This window comes from Artibeus jamaicensis, unplaced genomic scaffold (genome assembly GCF_021234435.1).
Source record: "Artibeus jamaicensis isolate MK-2021 breed Jamaican fruit bat unplaced genomic scaffold, CSHL_Jam_final scaffold_369, whole genome shotgun sequence".
Classification (NCBI taxonomy): domain Eukaryota; kingdom Metazoa; phylum Chordata; class Mammalia; order Chiroptera; family Phyllostomidae; genus Artibeus; species Artibeus jamaicensis.
The window spans coordinates 16561725-16569609 of NW_026522042.1; the positions used below are offsets into that span (position 1 = coordinate 16561725).

General features: G+C 35.6%; 1 pseudogene; it reads right to left on the minus strand.

Annotated features, from left to right (window-relative positions):
• Positions 1-6819: 6819 nt before the first annotated feature.
• Positions 6820-6908, minus strand: LOC119048453 (uncharacterized; annotated as a pseudogene).
• Positions 6909-7885: the final 977 nt, after the last annotated feature.

Consider the following 7885-nt stretch of genomic DNA (forward strand, 5'->3'; position numbering starts at 1 on the left):
AAGGACACATGGACAAAACTGAGGTGGGGAAGGTTCAAGTGTGGGAGGTAGGAATGGCTGGGGGGGGAGTGGTGGGGTGAAAATGGAGACAACTGTACTTGAACAACAATAAAAAAGTTAAAAAAAAGATGGGTCTATTCAACCTAATCATACATACATTTAATTGGCTGAGATATATTTTGTTTGCTTTTAAGACATTGAATTAAATTTCAACACTTTATCTTCTTAAAGGAAAAGCAAGAGCAAGAATAATTTTGAAGTTCAGAGAACAAAGGGATATTTGTTCAAAGGAATAGTAATAAAATGTACATATTCTATATATTCTATATTGCAACAAATTATTTTTATATAATGGGAATGCGGTCTAAATCCAATACAATATAAACAAATTAATTTCTTGTGATAGTAGACAAATTGCAAAGTCTACATTTTATATTTAAAATAATGTTTTAATCTTCTTAAAATATATTTTATTGATTATGCCATTATAGTTGTTCTATTCCCCCCTTCATTTCCCTCCACCCTGCATACCCCCTCCCCCACCATTCCTTTTCCCTTTAGTTTATGACCACATGTCTCAAGTTCTTTAGATTCTATATTTCCCATACTATTCTTACCCTCCCCCTATCTATTTTCTACCTACCATCTATGCTACTTATTTTTTGTACCTTCTCCCCCTTCTCCTTCTCCCACTCCCCTATTGCTAACCCTCCGTGTGATCTTCATTTCTATGGTTCTGCTCCTGATCTAGCTATCCTCTTAGTTTGCTTTTGTTTTAGGTGTGGTTGTTGATAACTGTGAGTTTGCTGTCCTTTCACTGTTCATCTTTTTTATCTTCTTTTTCTTAGATAAGTCCCTTTAACATTTCATATAATAAGGGCTTAGTGATGATGAACTCCTTGAACTTGATCTTATCTGAGAAGCACTTTATCTGTCCTTCCATTCTAAATGAAAGCTTTGCTGGATAGATCAATCCTGGATGTAGGTCTTTGGTTTTCATGACTTGGAATACTTCTTTCCAGCCGCTTCTTGCCTGTAAGGTCTCTTTTGAGAAATCCGCTGACAGTATGATGGGAAGTCCTTTGTAGGTGACTGTCCCCTTATCTCTTGCTGCTTCTAGGATTCTCTCCTTCATTTTAATCTCGGCTAATGTAATGATGATGTGCCTTGGTATGTTCCTTCTTGGGTCCACATTCTTTGGGACTCTCTGAGCTTCCTGGATTTCCTAGAAGTCTATTTCCTCTGCCAGATTGGAGAAATTCTCCTTTATTATTTGTTCAAATAAGGTTTCCACTCGTAACTGTTCCTCTTCCCTTTCTGGCACCCCTATAATTCGGATGTTGGGATGTTTAAAGATGTCCTGGAGGTTCCTAAGCCTCTCCTCATTTTTTGAATTCTTGTTTCTTTATTCTTTTCTGTTTGGTCATTTTTTTCCTCCTTCTGGGCCACTCTTTTTATTCGAGTCCCAGTTTCCTTTCCATTACTATTGGTTTCCTGTGTATTTCCCTTCATTTCAATTAGTTTAGCCTTCATATGTTCCTCTAATTTGTGACTAAAATCAACCAGTTCTGTGAGCATCCTGATCACCAGTGTTTTGAACTGTGCATCTGAAAGTTTGGCTATTTCTTCATTGCTTAGATTTATCAGCTCTGGGGCTCTGAGTTGTTCTTGAGCCATGTTTAGATCTGTTCATGCCTGTTACGTATGAGGAGTGGAGCCTTAAGTGCTCACCAGGGCGGGGCCACCCAGGTCACTGGTTTGTGATGCTGTAGGTGGGGGTGGGGTCAGAGAGGGACAATGGTGGTTCCCCTGTGCCGCTTCCCACCACTGGAGCCTGCAAGGTCTGTTTCACCGCTCGCTCCTTCACCGGTTTATCTGCACACGAATGTGTCACCGTGATCAGCCCTCAGTGAGTCCACCACCTTGAGCCCTCAGTGGGTCTGCCCACATCTCCACACCTGGGATCAGCCTATGGCTGCCAGTGCGCCTGGGTCGCAAGCCCAGGTTGGTCCCGTGGATCTTTCCTGCCAGACCCCACTCTGCTGCTGTCTCTGCCCCTCTTACCGGTTTGGCTGAAGGGTTCCTTATTGTCAGACTTCCCTGTAGTTCAATTTTCTGTGATTTTGGCTGCATTTTTGTTGCTAAAACTTTGTTGTTTTTAAACTTGGTTGTGTGAGGAGGCACAGTGCTTCCACCTATGCCTCCATCTTGGTAGAAGTCCTGTTTTAATTTTTATGTGTTCAAGATGAGTAATTTGCCTAAGTTATGCTACTTTTAACTTATAACACACGTTTTACAATGCGGAATTTAATTATGTATTCAAATCACTTTTTAAATATTCCTGTTTGGTGTTGCTCATTTGGTTGGAGCATCCTCCCATATAAACCAAAAGGTCACAGGTAAATTGATTCCCAGTCAGGATGTGTGCCTGGGTTGAGGGTTTGGTCCCTGATTGCAGCAGGTGTGAGAGAAAGGCAATTGATGCTTCTCTCTCATATTGAGGTATCTCTCCCTCTCTGTCTTCCACCCTTGCCCGATCTCTAAAATCAGTGAGTCTGTCTTCGGGTAAGGATGAAAAATATGTTTTCAATATAAACACACACGCACACACATATACATATACATAATCTGTGTGTATGTATAGAACAATAAATACAATCATATAAATGTATACATTTTAGTCATATTAATATTGATGCTACTGTTGTTCATTTATTTAGTATTAAAAACCATCAATTGAATGCCTTCTAAATGTCACTCACTATTGTGATGCCAGGAATAGAGTTTGCATGGTTTTCTTAAAAGAGGAATGCAGGGAGTAAATACTTAGCATAATTTCAAGCAGAGATAATAGATATGAAGTAAATTAAAGCAGAGTGAAGGAATGGAGAGTGGTGGTAGAGACGGGGCATTTTTTTTTGATAGAGTACTCAGAAAAGATGCATACGACAGTGGGAAATTTAAGTAGAGAAACGACAGAGATGAGAAAGTTAATTATATGATTTTCTAACAGGAGTGCCTTCAGGGTGAAGATGAAAAACTAAATGTCTTGCACATCCGAGTGCACAGTAGTGTGAGGATGCGTATAATGTGAGAAGAGCATAGTAAACAAAGGAGAATATTGTGTGAGATGGAGTTGTAAATACAGATGCAGGGAAAATAATGACAGTCTTCCTAGCTTATTAAATAAATCCAGCTCCCTTCTCCACAGTACTTTGTCCTACAAACTCCTGCCTTCATCTATCTGGAATGTCAACTCATCACCCTAATTGTGGGGGATCTAAGTGTTTGTTTGTGTTCTCCTTCCACGTGTCTTGGCCTGGAAACACTCAAGACAGGAGTAATCATAGGGCTCACTTTTTTCCTCACCTTTCCAGCATTGCCTGATGTAAAGTTACTTGAAAACTATTATTTCATGTATATCGTTTAAACAAGTTTTAGCTGGAGGTGTAAATCTAAATCCTATTCCTCCATTTTAGTCAAATTAGAAGTTCATCTACATTCATAACACTACAGTCATAGCAACTACCTATTGTAAAATAAAAAAATTAAACTTCAAAACATCTGGAAACAAAATAATTAGAAAATAATGAAATATATAACTTATACTTAAAACCTAAAAATATTGCTGATAAAAATAAATAAACCCAAATAAGTTGAGGTATATTTTTGTGTTTTGGAAGATTAGTTGAAGACGTATATATAAATTTAAATTCCCCCTCTCTATTAATTTATTAGAATACACATATAACACATATATATCTTTGTATGTGTGTGCATGTTCGAGTGCGTGTGTGTTATTCTCCAAAGATATGTCAGATGAATGAAAACTTTTGGGAAATGAATATATAATATGGTTTTTAATACTTTTACTTAAATTACCTTTGATTTCATTTAAATAAATTAACTTGCTGGCAGGCCTTCTATTTTTAAGACTTTTTTTCCTACCTAAACTTTCAAATAATGTGTAACTGATTTAATATTATACATATTGCTTGGTAATGTTTTAAATTTAGGGATACTTTAACAACCTTTAATTGTAGCTGAATATTATTCAAGGAGTCTTAGTGATCTCCTTCCTTGTGTGATAGTTATTTTTCATATTACCTTACCTACCAAATAGTGTTATATACTGTCTGTAATTACTAGTATAAGTATAGTACATGGCTAATGACATGACATTTTTTAATCTAATTGACATTTTGGCCTGTTACCTAAATAATTTATTGGAGGTCACTGTGTATCTCCTGGCAGACTGTATCACCATCTTTAAACATGCTTGATTTAAATAATAGAAGTTATAGTTTTGAAATGTTCAGGTATTAAGATTGATTGAGGTTTACTGTAGCTGGGGAACAAGTAGGAAAGAAAGTTGAGGGATTCTACTTCCAATTCTATCATCAAAGATCACCATCCATTTCCTCATTAATTAGCCCCCACATCTCCCATGAGGGAAGAATGTGGAATTGAGTAAAATAATTATCCCAATCTTTTCTATCCATCTACGTGTGTTTGCAGAATAAGTAGCATAGCATGCACAATGCAGAAACAATAGCACCCTCAGTGTTAATGTAGTTAATGCAGAAATTCTCCCATTTCCTTGAGATCTTGGTACATGCTATCTTTTATCATTAGCTTCCACTATTCTTATTTTTCTTACTTAATTTTTTAAATAATTGGGGTAAAATAGAGCAGTGGTTGCTAGCTGCTTCCAGGTAATTTACAGTCTCTAACCTTTGGATTTTATTCATATGTTTTATAACTGAATGCCAATTTCATTGGAAATGTCAACCTCACTCACATTCATCATAAGCATCAAAGTATGGTTAAACTATTTTGAGAAAAAAATCATAAAATTATCCCTGTTTATGAGGTACTTTGTCATATTTTACAGTTTTTGGTCTAGATAAACTTTAAGAAATTGTATTGAAAAGTCTACTATGTGAAAAGTTGATGTAAAGCTTCCTGATTATTTGAGGTGGCAGGATTTTTCAATTTTAAAAAAGAATATTTTAAGATATTAATAACTTCAGTTTTGCAATATTTTAGGAGAATATATTCAAAAGAGGAAGCAGCTTCATTACGATTTCTCCCTCATTTCTTTTGAGGTACATTTCCATAACTTAGAATACTTGGTTTTAGACAATCAAACTCTTCTTTCAGAATTTCTTCTGATTTGCAAGTTCAGACTGACAGTTCAAAGAACTGAAATGTGAATATTTTTCTAAATCCCTTATGAAAAAGAAAGCTGTTGCCACTAAATTATATTCTAACAAATGCAGAACTTTTACAATTTTGTGCTGAAGTTTGTAGGTAGTTTATATGCTCAATCCTTGACATATAAACTTACATATATGTAAGTGGTTTCATATTTGACGATAATAATTGGAGTTTACACTAATTACCAAATAACCACTTTAAGCATATACAAAATGTGATACATATGCAACTTATTTATATTGAAAATGTTATTCTTACATTTAGAGTATTTCAATGTCATCTTTAATTTATAAAATATGCATGAAATGTACACACAGGAAGATTAAGTAATATTCTTCCCAAATAAGGTAACCATTGTGATAGTATTATATCTCCATTTTAAGGTATCATCATTTGGGGAATTTGCTGTCTAATGACAAATCACATAACACCAGTTTCTCCAGAAATCACGTGTACGGAAGTTTTGACATTGCAGATCTGAGTTTTGTAGCCCATACCTTTAACAAGTTTGCTGGTTTGGGAAGGGTCTCTCAGAAACTCCTCAGTGGCTTCGGCATGTGTTTTCTTAAAGAAGGATCTTGTAATTGCTGGTACCAAGCATTAAGCCAAATACACAACGCTTTCAAACTGTTGGTTTTTAGAGCTTATTTAAATAATAGAAGAAATACATTAGCAACAACAAATAAATAGTAACACTGGTAAAGTAAGAAAAAACAGAGCAGTGAGAAGGAACTAGATTTTTAAAAAGTGTGTGTTTAAATTGAGTTAAAGTGGATCTTACAAATCTGTGTAAATATGCAAGTAAAATATGTGTCTTGAATATGTGCTTCTTTCCCAATACAATTACTAAAATTTAAGATGAGGAAATGCAAAAGCTAGGAGCAGGAGAACAAAGAGTGAAAATTATTAATTATATCCTTAATTGGAATATGTTGAGACTATGTTGATATTTATAAGTGAGGTATTTATTAATGAGATTTTCCCCTTGAAAATTCTCAAGGCCAAATAATATGATATGTATAAAATGTAAGAAAAAGTCAAGTATAATTATTTTAAGCAAATGTAACAAGTATATTTATGTACAGAATGGGGCCAAAGTAGGTTTACAATTATAAGTGAATGAAACTCAGATTTTTAAAATTATATTTATTAAGTATTATATTATTTTCCATATGAACATGCATATGTATGTATACACATACACATATTTGTTTCTCACATTATATATATTTCTGCTTATCAGCTTTTCTATAATACCAACACCCCAAGTTAATGTACAAAATGACAGAACAATGGGTAAGGTGATGCTAGCTATTAGGAAATCAAATAATACCTGAGTTCTATAAAACACACTAAATTTCAAAAAAATTGCAATCTGTTATGATAAACAATCCAAAGATTATAAGATATTAATATATGATAAATGTAAAAATAAAATGCTCTCAATGTAATGCCTGAAGTTTATATACATTAGACTGTGAAACGAGACACCAGGCTCGACAAAAATCGATTGTCCAACACCTGAGTCCTGCAGCAACCCATGGCTGATCTTTTTGTTGCCTCCTTGTTTTAGCTCAGGATATATTAGGACCATTGGAACCTGAGGAAGGTAAAAATAGAAAACTCTTTGAAGTTTAAAAATAGAACTAGAAACAAACTATAGAAATGATCCCTGAAAGTACAGTCTTATCAACAAAAGAAAGAAGCAAGCGAATATAACCAGAGACATTGAAATTAAGAACAATCTGAGAATAACCAGCAGGGAGGTGGGAGGGGAGAGTGAGGGGAAGGGTTTTCAGGACCAATTATTGTAAAGGACACATGGACAAAACCAAGGTGGGGGTTGGAAGCAAGGGAGGGAGGTGGGTTTGGCTGGGGTTGGGGAGGGTGGTGGGAGGTAAATATAGACAACTGTAATTAAACAATAAAGTAATTAAAAAAATAGAACTAGGATACAGAGTATAGAATTAAGTTAAATCCATGTTCATGTTTAAAACTGGTTTAGACATAACAGTAATTCTACCTTTGTAATCACTTTGACAGTTTATGTGTACTTTATTCTGTGGTATTTTCCAACACTGCTAACCAATATTCTGATTCTCCAAGTGGGTTTTCAACAACCTAATTTGATTTTGACACTAACTACCTGGAGTTAACACAGACACCACAGCTTAAAGGCTCAGTTGCACAAGACTGCCTCTCCCAGGTTCAGAGGGTAGTCTCAGGTGCCATACCTCCTGTGCTTTTGACTGACTGGCTATAATTCAGGGGTCCCTTCCCTACCTCCATGGTTTTAATAATTTGCTAGAATGGCTCACAGAACTCAAGGACATATGTTACTTATGTTTACCAACTATTTATAAGAAAGTTTTAAAGGATACAATGAATAGGCTGATGGAGAGAACATAGGGTGATGTCTGGAAAGATTCTGAGCATGGGGGCATCTATCACATAAACTGGGGGCAAGCCTCTCTCTACTCCACAGGAGTTGAGGGGCCAGACTGAAATATCCAAGGTTCTAATCAAGGCTTGGTCCCTGTGGCAACCAGTCTGCATCCTCAAGATAGCTAGGGTCCTCTAAAGGTTGCCTCATTAGAACAAAAGAAGCTCCTATCACAGTCTACACCAGAAAATTATTAGAGTTTTTCTATCTCTGTGCTGGGAA